General features: G+C 38.7%; 1 protein-coding gene across 1 annotated transcript in view; it reads right to left on the bottom strand.

Moving 5' to 3' along the window:
• Window positions 1-3,417, bottom strand: part of TRHR (thyrotropin releasing hormone receptor) — a 42,498-nt gene extending 39,081 nt beyond the window's left edge. The window contains exon 1 of the mRNA XM_034966488.3: window positions 539-3,417. The gene's annotated coding sequence lies outside the window, so the exon portion shown is untranslated. The remainder of the gene's footprint in view (window positions 1-538) is intronic.
• Window positions 3,418-14,028: the final 10,611 nt, after the last annotated feature.

Here is a 14,028-nt window from a genome sequence, read left to right as displayed (position 1 = left end):
TGAAGGGTCATAGTACATATTCATTAACAGTGTTACAATTTCTGATCAAGTCCCAATCACAAATAACCCTCACTTCCACTCCTTTCACTTCCCATTTTTCTATGGGAATAGGGCTCATGTGTACTTCTTAAAACTTCTTTTATTGCATCTCTAGTGTAGAATGGAGTAACTGTTTTGACCAGCTCACATTAAGAGGGACCAGTTCCCTCTTAATGGAGAAAAATGCTTAAGGAAAGAGAAACAGTAAAAACTCATTGTTTTCAAACAGTGCCCAGTTGAAAAAAACTAAATATCTGCTAACTGAAAAATAAATATGAATACACCTCCTAGATGCCTGGCAAAAGTATAATAAAGAAGAAAAAGATACCAGAGGAAAAAGCCAAGAAGCTCAATAATCAAGCTTGTTACAAATGTAGCTGTTGCCTCTTTTGCTCTCAGAGGGTGAGATGTCTTTGGTATAAAATAGCAAGCCTTTGAGATGACATTTCCCCATGCCCCCTGCCCCACAGATTCAAGAGAGGACAATTTCTTCTCTTACCTTATCCTCTGTAGCGCTGCTTGATTTTCTGGGTAGATGAAGTGGTAATAGTTCCAAGTTTCTAATCTTGCAGAAAATCTTGTCTACTCTATTTGAGAGGGAGACCACTTAGCAGTGCTCAGTCTTTAAAACTGCAGTTTCTCCAAACCCTCACAGCCCTTTCCAACTAATGACAAACCATACAGCCGCAGCAGAAGCAGAAGCAGCAGCAGGAGCAGCAGCAGTGAGGCTGTCAAATCATAGATCGTCCCCTAATGAGAACATACACGCTCGCTCGCTCTCTCACACGCAGACACACACACACACACACACACACACACATTCACACATACTCACAGATGCCAGTCAGTCCTCACTGATTCAGAGTCTTCTGCTCTTGGACGATTTACTATTAAATGTGCTGATGAGACAGTCTTTAATTTGGAAAGCTGAAATCATAAGCCAGGGGTCTAGAAGCAGCTGGCTTTGTCGTTGCTTATCGTCTAAGTTCTGCAGAAACTCTAGTACCTGAGCTGCTCTGAAATACATTTACACTCCTTGCTTGATAGGACTTTGGGGTTAGCAAATCCTTCTCAGTCTAGACATGGCCCTTGAAGCTTGAAATATCTGTCTGAGCTGAAATCAACCTCTTTCTCTACTATGAAAACCCTTGTACTGTTTCTCAAGTGAATCAGTACAATTGGCTTCCTCCTCTCATATTTCGTGAATGGAAAATTAAAGTTGATTTCAAACAATTTCAGCTGCAATCTTCTGATGCTTATAACAATTATTTTTAAAAGGCCTCTTTGAGCTAAGAACATCAATTTAAACTGCGTAGGATCTGTTAAGTTTTTCAACTCTTATTTCTGGAACACTTTATAGAATCTCTCTATCGGCCCTGGGTGCTTTTCACCTTCACCTGTCCTCTGGATTTCCAATCACATGAACCACCTAGCAATGTTTTGTCTCAGTTTATTTCTAGGTGGAAAAATCATCTAGTAAAAATCTATACCAGTGCCATTCTGTTACCAAACCTCTGAAATGAAAAGTAATAGACACATCTTTTGAAGAAAAGTACACTTCAGCATTATTATTTCTCTAAAGTAGCCAGTGGGCAAATCTATAGTTTTTTTTTTGTTTTTTTGTTTTTTTTAACTTTGAGACAGGATCTCACTCTGTCACCCAGACTGGAGTGCAGTGGCATGATCACAGCTCACTGCAGCCTCGACCTCCTGGGCTCAAGTGATCCTCCCACCTCAGCCTCTTGTGTAGCGGAGACTACAGGTGCACACCACCACGCTCAGCTAAGTTTTGTATTTTTTTGTAGAGATGGGGTTTTGTTATTTTGCACAGGCTGGTCTTGAACTTCTGGGCTCAAGTGACCCACCCACCTCAGCCTTCCAAAGTGCTGGGACTACAGGTGTGAGGCACTATGCCTGGTCTTAAATCTGTGTTTTTTAAATGGAAGCTCAGAAAACATGTATCTTTTCTCAAGATACCAACTGAATACATCAAATGCTGATGCTTCTCCACTTTTATTTTATTAACTGACAATGAAAAATACCCTTAGCTAAATTTCCTGTAAGGTAACTGGTGGATTAAGAATAGACCTCTAGGCTGGGCGCGGTGGCTCATGCTTGTGATCCCACCGGCACTTTGGGAGGCCGAGGTGGGCAGATCACCAGAGGTCAGGAGTTTGAGACCAGCCTGGCCAACATGGCAAAACTCCGTCTCTGCTAAAAATACAAAAATAAGCCGGGTGTGGTGGCACGCACCTGTAATCGTAACTACTTGGGAGCCTGAGGCAGGAGAATCTCTTGAACCTGGGAGGCAGAGGTTGCAGTAAGCCGAGATCACGCCATTGTACTCCAGCCTGGGCGACAAGAGCAAAACTCTGTCTCAAAAAAACAAAAAACAAAAAAACCCAAACAACAACAACAAACAAAAAACACCAAAACCTCTAGAAGAGGTCAATGGAAGAGTCTATTTTGAGTAGACAGGACCATAGGGATATCAAAAACATGCACAAGGATGGGTAACAATGAGATGAAGGTGAAAGTGAAGTTCTAGATGATATTGAATGGCTTTCACCCGTTGAACCATTGAGGAATCCTTGAATACCCATTTCTCCTTCCCAATTATTTGTAGTTATGAGCCCATGTTCAGCCTTCAGACATGTATTGTTTTGCCTGTACATGGTAAGCCCAAGGGATTTAACACAATTTATTATTTTTTACCTTTCAAAATTGAGAAATTGAATATTAAATTTTAGGGATTGTTATTATAAACACATGAAAGGTCTGGCAACCAGGGGCTTGCATTTCTTCACAGAAATAATCATTTGTTGCTGAGTGGGTGTTGTGGTCAGGAGTTTATAGGGGTCCCTGGTGCAGGAAGTGCATCCTGTTCCTCACTCCACACTACCTCCAGCATCTCTCAGTCATGCATACCTGCCTTCTGCCACTGTTTGAGTTCTGACCCCTGCATCAAACCCAAGTTCCTGAGAGAGAGGGGGAGGGCACCAGCCAAATGCACATTCTTTTATCCCGAGCAGGATTTTTGTCGAGTTTTAGTTTTCTCCTCCACCTGGTTTAGGAGGCTGGACAATGGATATTCCCTATGCCTTTCTCCCTGGCCTAGAGGACAGAGATTACTGTGAAAAGCTTGTCTCTTGTCTAGCCTCCTGCTTTTCAGAATGAAAAATGCTTTCTAAGATGAAAGTGTTTCCTCCTTACTGTACTCTACCCCCACCACTTCCAAACCAAAATTCCTCTCGAAAAGTCTTACTTCGTAAATCCCATCTTCCCATCTTATTCCCCTAAGGAGTTTAGTTGGCCTTCAGGCCTCCTAAAAATAGCTTACTTCAAGTCTTATAGTTGAGTTGTCAAGATGAGAGGAGAGAACCCATATACTGCTACCTGCTGTCTCAATTCCACCTCCACTCCAATTCTTTTCTTATTGCCATTCTTCAACACTTACAGGCAAGGCCATTATTCGGAGTCTCTTTTCTGTGTCTCTGTTTTTTTTTTAACATAATTATTAAGCTCCTACTGTGTGTCAGGCAGCTAGTACATAAAATTTTGTTTTTACCTCCAAGTAGGTTGTGGTCTATTGGGAGCAGCAGGTTTGTAAACAGTTACAGTGAGATATGCACTAAAAATGTGCAATCACACGGTTTGGACTATGAAGGGAAGGCATTTGTGGGTGGTCAGGGCAGTCAGCTGAGGCACAGAGAGGGCTTCTAAGGCAACGTAACCTCTGAGAACATCTGTTCTCAGGAACAGCCTTGAAGAAAAGCACAGCTTTCCTTTGAAAGGTGGGGAAAGTGAAGACATTCTGACTAGAAGTAATAAAATATTACAAGAGTCAGCTGTGTGAAATGGCCAGGGATTTGGGGAGACAGGGGAGTGATTTTATGACTCAGCTTTGGCCATGAGGCATTTGAGCTGGTGATGAGACAACCATCTGATGACCACCAGGCAGGTTTTCTAATAAAGGCGCTCTCCCTTGTGCACTGACTCAGACTGTCCTTGGTCCCGCTTCCTTCTACCCCTAAACTTGTTCTTTCAACTCTGGAGAGGCTACATTTCTGAGTTTACCACCCCAGACTTGCCTATTCAGTACGGTACTATCAATCAACTTTCATCTTCTCAATAAACTTTCAATCAATTTCATGCTCTTTGCAAAATTATATTTTCAAAGCATGATTTCATAAGGTAGGTTTTCTATTTGTAAACTCAGATAATATAAATGCTCCCTGTGTGCAAACAACTGCACAAAAATGGGAGAACATTTCTTTTTTTAAAAGGCAGGATCAGTATTATGAATTTTGCCTTTTGCCTCAGACTCCAAGTGCTAATCCCTTACTTACATTTTTGATGTTTTGTTTATTGTGGATTATTTTCCAGTGATTTTGATTTTTAAAGGTATTTTAATAGTAAAATGTTATATTGATAGCTGAGTTTTTTGGAGCTCCCTACACTTTGTGCCATCACTTACCTCATTCTATTCTCAGGTTTCTTATCCCTGGCTGAATTTCAGAATCAACTGGAGAGTTTTTAAAATTACGGAAATGTGGGTCCCTCTCTCAGACATTCTTATCTAATTAGTCATAAAGTGAAGCCCAAGCTTTGGTGTGTACAATGATGTTTGAGAACCACTGAGCCATGCCAATAAAATTTGGTGTCTGGAGATGGGAAATTGATGGTATGGGCTAATCCAGGCTGCGGGAGGGCCAGACAGCTGAAATAAACTGGGTCTTAAGTAACCACCAACGTTCAGAAAGGTGACAGCTGTAGAAAATTTGGCAACAGAGAGCACTGGCACTAGACTCTGGTTCCTGTGAGAAATAACTATTCAGGTTTTTGGATTTACAAGTGCTGAATGTGGTGCAGTGTATTGAGTGAGTTAAGATTCAGACACAGAAACCATGGCAAAGATTTGGTCACTGGAATCAGTAGGTAAAGTCTTGGCAGCTTCCATGTGATGTTGGGCCTGCAGGTGTGCAGAAGGCCAGAATTGAGGTTTGGAAACCTCTACCTAGATTTCAGAGGATGTGTGGAAATGCTTGAATATCCAGGCAGAAGTCTGCTGCAGGGGCAGAGCCTTCATGGAAAGCCTCTACTAGAGCAGTGCAGAGGGGAAATGTGGGGTTGGAGCCCCCACACCGAGTCCCCACTGGGGTACTGCCTAGTGGAGCTGTTAGAAGAGGACCACCTTCCTCCAAATCCCAGAATGACAGATCCACTGATAGCTTGCACTGTGCACCTGGAAAAGCCACAGACACTCAATGCCAGTTCATGAAGGCAGCTGCGGGGGCTGTACCCTGCAGAGCCACAGGGACGGATCTGCCCAAGGCCTTGGGAACCCACCTCTTGCCATCAGCATTCCCTGGATGTGAGACATGGAGTCAAAGGAGATTATTTTGGAGCTTTAAGATTTAATGGCTGTCCTTCTGGATTTTGCACTTGCACGGGGCCTGTAGCCTCTTTGTTTTGGCTGATTTCTCCCATTTGGAACAAGAGCATTTACCCAGTGCCTGTATCCCCATTGTATCTTGGAAGTAACTAACTTGTTTTTGATTACACAGGCTCATAGGCAGAAGGGGCTTGCCTTATCTCTGATGAGAGTTTGGACTTGGACTTTCGACTTAATGTTGGAATGAGTTAAGACTTTGGGGGACTGTTGGGAAGGGATAGTTGTATTTTGCAATGTGAGAAGGACATGAGATTGGGGAGAGGCCAGGCACAAAATAATGTGGTTTGCCTCTGTGTCTCCACCCAAATCTCATGATGAATTGTAGTCCCCATATGTCAGGGGAGGGACCTGGTGGGAGATGATTGGATCGTGGGGATGGATTTACCCCATGCTGTTTTCATGATAGTAAGTGAGTTCTCATGAGATCTAATGGTTTAAAAGTGTGGCACTTCCCTCTCACTCTCTCTCTCCTGACACCTTGTGAAGAAGGTGCATGCTTCCCCTTCACTTTCCTCCATGATTGTAAGTTTCCTGAGGCCTCCCCAGCCATGTGGAACTCTGAGTCAATTAAACTTCTTTTCTTTATAAATTACCCAGTTCACGTAGTTCTTTTCTTATAATGTCTTTGTTTTTTGTAACAAGTCAACACTGATCTGATAAAATAAGTTGATAAGTCTTCCCACTTCCTATATATTTTGAAATATTTTTACAGGATTAGTATTATTTCCTCTTTAAATATCTGGTAGAGTTCATCAGTGAAGTCATATGACCATGGAGTTTTCTTTGTTGAAAGGTTTTTAATTAGAAATGTGATTTTTATTTGGAGCTATTCATGTTATCTATGTCTTCTTAAGTAGTTTTGATTACTTTGTCTTTCAGTGAATTTATCCTGTTTAGCTAATGTTGTCTATTTTATTTGCATTAAGTTTTCAGAACATTTCCCTCTTTATAATATCTGCTCAATGTATGGTGATGTTCACTCTTATTTTTTCTATTGGCAATTCATGCAATCTCCTTATTTTCATGATAAGTCTAGCTATAGGTTTATTTATTTTATTGACATTTACAAATGATCAACCTTTAGTTTAATTGTTTACTATTTTCTCTATTATCGTTATTATTTCTCTTCTTACTTTGGCTTCAATTTGCTTCTTTAAAAAATAGATAATTATAAAATATTTGGTTCACAAAACACACAATATAAAATGAGGAAGACATGGTTTATTATGCATACATGTAGAAAAGATATGAGAAATAATTATTTTAAAGGGACAGTTTTTTTTTTTTTAACCTTTTAAGCTCAGGGGTACTAGTGGAGGTTTGTTGCATAGGTAAACAGGGGTTTGTGTACAGATTATTTCATCACCCAGATATTAAGCCTAGTACCCAATAGTTATCTTTCATGATCCTCTCCCTCCCCTGACCACCCTCAAATTTGCTTCTTATGGTGAAAGCTTAGATCACTGATTTATAACTCTCTTTTTAAAATGTAAGCATTTAGAACTATACATTTCCCTCCCAATATTACTTTAAGTTCCATTAATTTCGATATGTTGTATTTTTATTTTCATTCAGTTAAATATGTTTTCCAGTTTTCCTTTTATAGTCTTTAGAAGTGTGCTGTTTAACTTTCATATGTTTGCAGATTTTCCATATAGGGTTTTGTTATTGATTTCAACTTTAATTCTATTGTGGACAAAAGATATACTCTGCATGATGTCAGTCCTTTTCCACTTATGAAGATTTATTTTATAGACTATCATATAGTCTATCTTTGTGAATGCTCCATGTGTTCTGCTTTGGTTCAGTAGACCATTCCGGAATGTCAATTAGTTCAAGATGGATTGTAGGGCTAAGTATTCTATATCGCTATTGATTTTTCTGTTTTATCAATTAGAGAGATATTGTGCAGAGGTATCCACAGATAATTGTGGAGTTTCCTATTTCTTATTTTCACTTCTGTCACTTCTTGAACCATGTCCTGTGGAACTCTGTTATTCAATGTCTCCTTGATTAATTGTCCCCTTTACTATTATGATACGTCCCTCTTTATCCCTAATACAACTTCTTTTAAAGTTTATCTGGTATTGGTATTGTCACTCTATCTTACTTATAATTAGTTTCTTCATTTGTATTCCTTTCTATCCTTTTACCTTTCTGTATATTTACTCTAAATGGGTTTCTTGTAATAACATATAGTTGAATATTACTTTTTTACTCAATCTTATAACATGTGACTTTTAATCAAAGTGTTTAAATCATTTTCACTTAATGTAGTTATCAGTGGGGTTAGGTTTGAATCTATCATGTGGCTACTTATTTTATATTTATTTCCTCATATTCTGTATCCTTTCCCACACAAAACATTCCCTTCTTAAATATATCTTTGTTGAATAGACAAAATAATATTGAAATCAATTTATCTTCACATTTCTTAATGCTTTAGAAATATTTTTATGTGACGTATTTGTACATGTTTACCTTTGGAAGCTAGTGTTTTTCTTATTTATTTGTTTGAACTCATTATATAAAAGATATATCCATTAAATTATCTATTAAATGTATCTGTGGTTTTATATCATTGTCTTTTTAAATACGGAGCTTTTTACTATTACATAGTGTAAAATTTTAATCTTTTCTTCTATCACTACCGACCTCAAATCTTATTTCCTAATATTTCAACAATTTCATTTTAAAATTTAATTCTTTAATTCATCTGGTATCTATTTTGATTTAAGATACAGATCTCAACTTATCTTTTACTAATATACACTTGTATTTAAAAAGATAACATTTGTAAAGATGCAATACAGTGTCAACAGACTTATTTTTTAAGATGTTAGCATACTTTGTCAACTCTTTTTCTTTTTTCTATTTTTGATTAATATTATCTCTAATAATGATGATTATGATCAAGAACAGCTGTTGATTATTAAGCACTTATTAAGTCTTAAGCACTGTATATGCATTATACTTTTTTTTTTTGAGACAGAGTCTTGCTCTGTCGCCCAGGCTGGAGTGCAGTGGTGCAATCTTGGCTCACTGCAACGTCCGTCTCCTGGGTTCAAACGATTCTCCTGCCTCAGCCTCCTGAGTAGCTAGGATTACAGGCCCGTGCCACCATGCCTGGCTAATTTTTTGTATTTTTAGTAGAGACGGGGCTTCACTGTGTTAGCCAGGATGGTCTTGATTTCCTGACCTTGTGATCCGCTCATCTCAGTCTCTCAAAGTGCTGGTTACAGGCTTGAGCCACCGCACCCGGCCAGCACTATACTTTTAAGCCTGATAATGACACCACAAAGGAATTATTATTGTCCATATTTCAGATAAGGAAATTGAGACATTAAACTTAAACAATTTCTTCAACACTATATAGCTGATGAGTAGCAGAGCAGGAATTAAAAGCCACCAAAATCTATACACTTAACTAATTTGTTCTACTGTGTCCCAAAAAGTCACTCTGCACTTCTATACATCAGATTGTTTTTTTCACCCAAAAGGCTATCCAGGCCATTTGAAATTATAGTTCAGAAAACTCAAATTTGTTTTCATACAAATCTACATAAGGACTACATATATAGAATTCAAAGCAGAAAGTAACTCTTTGTGTTTAGGGCAAACTTTCCTTAATGTATTTTGTGTGTTCTCCAGCATGTAACAGAGCACATCGCTACACAAAGAAAGTGGTTTGTGTATAGTACAAAATGTTGTACAAATGAGTGAATTGGTTTTCCGAAGTGATTGACTTAAAATATAATCCATAGAATAGTTGTGTGTACATGACATATACATCTCAGGTACTTAGTGCAGCACTTGGCACATAATAAAAGTGTAATATATTTATGACTGTATAAACACATTTGGATCATGAAAAATAAAATTAATATGATTAAACTTGCTGGGTTTTTTGGTGGTTTGGGTATGATATATGTTTACGAAGATCCCAGTGCCATATTATTGATTGTATACACTTACTCTTCTAAAACTGAGTTAATAAAATATATAACATTAAATGTTCAAGCCTCAGTAAATTCATGAACTAAAAAGTAATAAAAATGTAAGAATTTGTTCATTCACCCTAATTATGACAAATGAGGGCATTTGCAGAATTGCATTTCTAACTTTTGTTTTGTTTTGTTTTTGAGATGGAGTCTTACACTGTTGCCTGGGCTAGAGTATAGTAGTGTGATCTCGGCTCACTGCAACCTCTGCTTCCTGGATTCGAGCGATTCTCCTGCCTCAGCCTCCTGAGTAGCTGGGATTACAGGTGCCCGCCACCATGCCTGGCTAATTTTTGTATTTTTAGTAGAAATGGTGTTTCACTATGTTGACCAGGCTGGTCTCGAACTTCTGACCTCGTGATCTGCCCGCCTCGGCCTCCCAAAGTGCTGGGATTACAGGCGTGAGCCATTGTGCCCGGCTCCTATGTTTTTGAAATTATAATTGTGATAGAAAACCTTTATAAAATATTTGTATGAGTTGTTAAGAATTGTTGGCTTAAGTAGTACCTTAAGACAGAAAGGAGAATACAGAATATTGAAGCTGGATATATTTTTTTTGAAAGAGAAAAGGACAGTAGTTACAGATAGAAATTTAGTCACTTAATTTTTAATTTGTTAATAGTAGTTGAATATTTGGGTTTATTGATGAGATTATTCTAGCACTGATGTGCAGAACAAACCACATCTCCATGAGGAAATGTTTTCTGACAGTCCCAGAAGTGGCTCACACCCTCAGAGAAGGTGGGTGGGGTGGGAACTTGTTGAGAGTGACAATGATAGGAAATGATGATTTATTTGAAGGAGGTAAGCAAGATCTGCCTAAGTCAAAAGTATAACATCTTAGAGAATCAGAAGCCACTTTAATATTGGAAATGATTAAAAAATTAAAAAGAGACATTAGTGTGGAAAACACCTCAGTTTATAAAATTGTCACAGTCATTTCCTTTAAAGCAAGACAATTCTGAAATATTTTATTGGCTATTCTCATAAACTTTCCAGTCTGCTGGCAAAGCCTCTGTGAAGAAGAATGGCAGGAAATAAGAATGAGGAGATATTACAGAGTGATTTCTCACCTTCGCTGTGAAGAGTCAACTGTTTGTCCATTCATGTTTGTTCAGTGCTTACTTATTGAGGGCCAATTATTTCAAAGTCTCTATGCCAGACACTGCAGATAAAAATGTGAATATGAACAGCACAGAGGAGTCCCCAGCCTGGCATGGGTGACTTACACAGAGTGCCAATTATACTGCAGTGTGTCATGTCCCGTAATTGAGGTATGTACACATTTTTAAGGGTGTATAGGGTTAAAAGTGACTAATTCCATGTGAAATGGTACAGCGTAATTTCGCAAGACCAGAGAGAAGGTCAACAGGACCAACCCAGGATTTAGAAAAAAACTAACGGGTTGGATAAATAGCCCCTGACCAACCAGTTGGGGTAGAGGAAAGGTACCATCAGAGAAAATCCAGAGGACACAGCAGTAGGTGCCTTGTCTTTCTCTGAGAATGTCCCATGCTGGCCCTGAGTCCTCTTTGGGCACAGAGTCCTACTGCAGAGACACATGCTAAACCTGTGGTTCCTGATTCAGGCTGACTGGTCATTAGTCAGTCCTAGAGCACTTCCTACTGTCTTTGGGACTTCGGTAAGTCATTTAGCTTTTCTGTACCCCAATTTCTTCCATTGTAAAGTAAATAATAATAGTAGCTATCTCATAGGGTTGTGTATTTTTTTCTAGGATTAAGTAGAATAATATGAATTAAAATTATTAGAACTAAGCTCACACAAAGAAGGTACTGAGTAAATGTTAGCAGTTACTATAATTATAGTAGAAGAAAATAACTGTTTTCTAATTCTTCTGGTTTTTGAGGCATAGCCTTCTGAAGTTGTACCCACCTCATAAACGGTTTCAAGAAGTGGCAGGGTATCTACAGGAAGCTACATGCTCATTGTATTGCAGAGAACTGACAGGGAAAAGACAGAATTCAAATCTATTCAATGATGAAGGGAATGAATAGGGTAACTTTTTTTTTTTTTTGAAACAAGATCTCACTCTGTTGCCCAGGCTGGAATGTAGTGGTGTGATCATAGCTCACTGCAGCCTTAAACTCCTGGGCTCAAGTGATCTTCCCACCTCAGCTTCCTGAGTAACTTGGACTACAGGCATGCGCCACCAGGCCCAGCTAATTTTTTACTTTGTGTAGAGACAAGGTCTCACTATATAGCCCAGGCTAGTTTCAAACTATTGGCTTTAAGCGATCCCCCCACCTAAACCTCCCAAAGTACTGGGATTACAGGCATGAGCCATCGCACCCAGCTCCATAACTCCTTTTTTGCTCATCAAATCCTTGAAATAAGTCAGGGAGATGAAAGCACCCACTCTTATTGTCTCTTTCTCACTGAAATTTTATAGTCTCTATGCCCATTCTATAGCAAAATGAGTTTTTACCAAACTCTAGCAAAATGAATATACTAAGAGAGAAGGATAAGCATTATTAATTTCAAATTGGAAATTTGATAAGAAATTGATAAGCATTGTTATTTTCAAATTGAAGGTTGAGACTCAATGTTGGGTTGTAAAATCAATTTAAAGTTTTATGACAAATGCTTTTTTTTTAGATTTCAGATAATACGGGTATTATTTTATAAACTTCTAGTTTCACTTATGCAAATAAGGAATAATATAATGATTGACACTGAGGTAGTGCCCAACATTGTTGTCAGAACTTTATGTATAGTAACTCAGTGAATACTCATAACAATCCTGAGATAGATCTTATTACCAACCCAAACTTGCAAATGAGTAAACCAAGGGATTAAACAATTTCCCAAGGACAGAGAGTTGGTAAATTCTAGATCCAGGGCACAAACCCAGAAGCCTGGCTCTAAAGCTATGAACTACATGGTTATAATGTAATATGTATATCTTACTGTGGATCTGGGTCAAAAGAGCTTGAAAACCACTATGATGAAGAACACATGTGCAACTCTCACCACCCCAGCATCCCCAGCAAAGTGCACTACTTTTGGAGACCTTCAACCTGCTGGGCAATCACAGCCAGCTTCAGCATTCAGGCTACTTCTGAATTTTAGCAAAATGATTTAGTTCATTTAAGAATGAAAGAATAATGTCAATGTATGTGAAAGAATAAAATATCAAAGTCTTCAAGGGCATGCCTTTAGGAAGGAGATTGGTGAACTGCTGGAATGTGCCCACCATAAAAAAATTAGTATCATTCACAAAACATTATTTTAAAAAATGAACATTTACTGTGCACCTACATATTCTTTTGTTGTTGTTGTTTGAGATGGAGTCTCACCCTGTTGCCCAGGCTGGAGTGCAGGGGTGCGATCTCAGCTCACTGCAACCTCCGCCTTCCAGGTTCAAGCGATTCTTCTGCCTCAGCCTCCTGAGTAGCTGGGACCATAGGCACATGCCACCACACCCAGCTAATTTTTTATATTTTTAGTAGAGATGGGGTTTCACCGTGTTAGCCAGGATGGTCTCGATCTCCTGACCTCATGATCTGCCCGCCTTGGCCACCCAAAGAGCTGGGATTATAGGCATGAGCCACTGTGCCCAGCCGCACCTACATATTCTAAGTATTATGGGGAGCAATGGTAAACAAAATTGCGTCCTTTGGTCTCAAATAGTTTATAGTCTAATGGGAGACAGAAGCAAACACAAAATATGAGTCACAATATAACCTTGTAAGTTCAGTGATATAAATATGAAGAAAAGCAGCGAGGTCTTCAGTTGTACATGAGTAGCCACCAACTTGGTTTGGAAGATCAAAAAACTCCTGGAAAAGCCAGTCCTTGACTTGAATCTTGAAAGTAGAAAGAAAAGTGAGATTTTTTTTCAGGCTGTGGAAGGAATGTGTGCAATAAAGTGAAGGAGTGGGAGGGCAGGGCATGTTTATGCAACTGTGGATTTGTTCCAACTTAGTCCCAACTACCATATTTCCTAGTAATGAGAGTGACCTTGCAAATAAACATTCCCTATTTTTCTACAACATCCCTAATAACTGAAGAAATGCTGAACCCTGCCAAAAGAACTGTTTTCTCCTAGAATCTATTGAGTATGTATAATGGAATACTATTGTAGTTGAAAAGAAAATGTCTACCATATTATGCCTTTTCCTAATAGATTCTTCTGAATTAGCTTACCTAAAGTGTTAGTGTACTTCAAAGATCAAAACACTTTCTACTGATTGATTCACTGCCTTTCAAGGGTGATGCCATAGGCAGCAATTTTAAACTTGCCTCACTTGTCTCGATTATATTACACTGAGTGTTCACCACCTCTCCAGGACAGAACAAGCCATGAGAATGTCTTCTCCCATTCTAGACACATGTTTTTAACAATGTGTTTCAACAAGCAATGCTAGCTTTTGGCAACCCAGAGTTCAGTAGAATGTATAGTGTTCCAGCATCATCTTTTGAAACAATTGGCTCCATGCTTGGAAGAGCAGGGAGGCAGGGTGGTAAATATAATGGAAATGAAATACTTGTAGGCTCCATAAAAACATCACT

Source organism: Pan paniscus, chromosome 7 (genome assembly GCF_029289425.2).
Source record: "Pan paniscus chromosome 7, NHGRI_mPanPan1-v2.0_pri, whole genome shotgun sequence".
NCBI classification, from domain to species: domain Eukaryota; kingdom Metazoa; phylum Chordata; class Mammalia; order Primates; family Hominidae; genus Pan; species Pan paniscus.
This window is presented reverse-complemented; position numbering and strand designations above follow the sequence as displayed.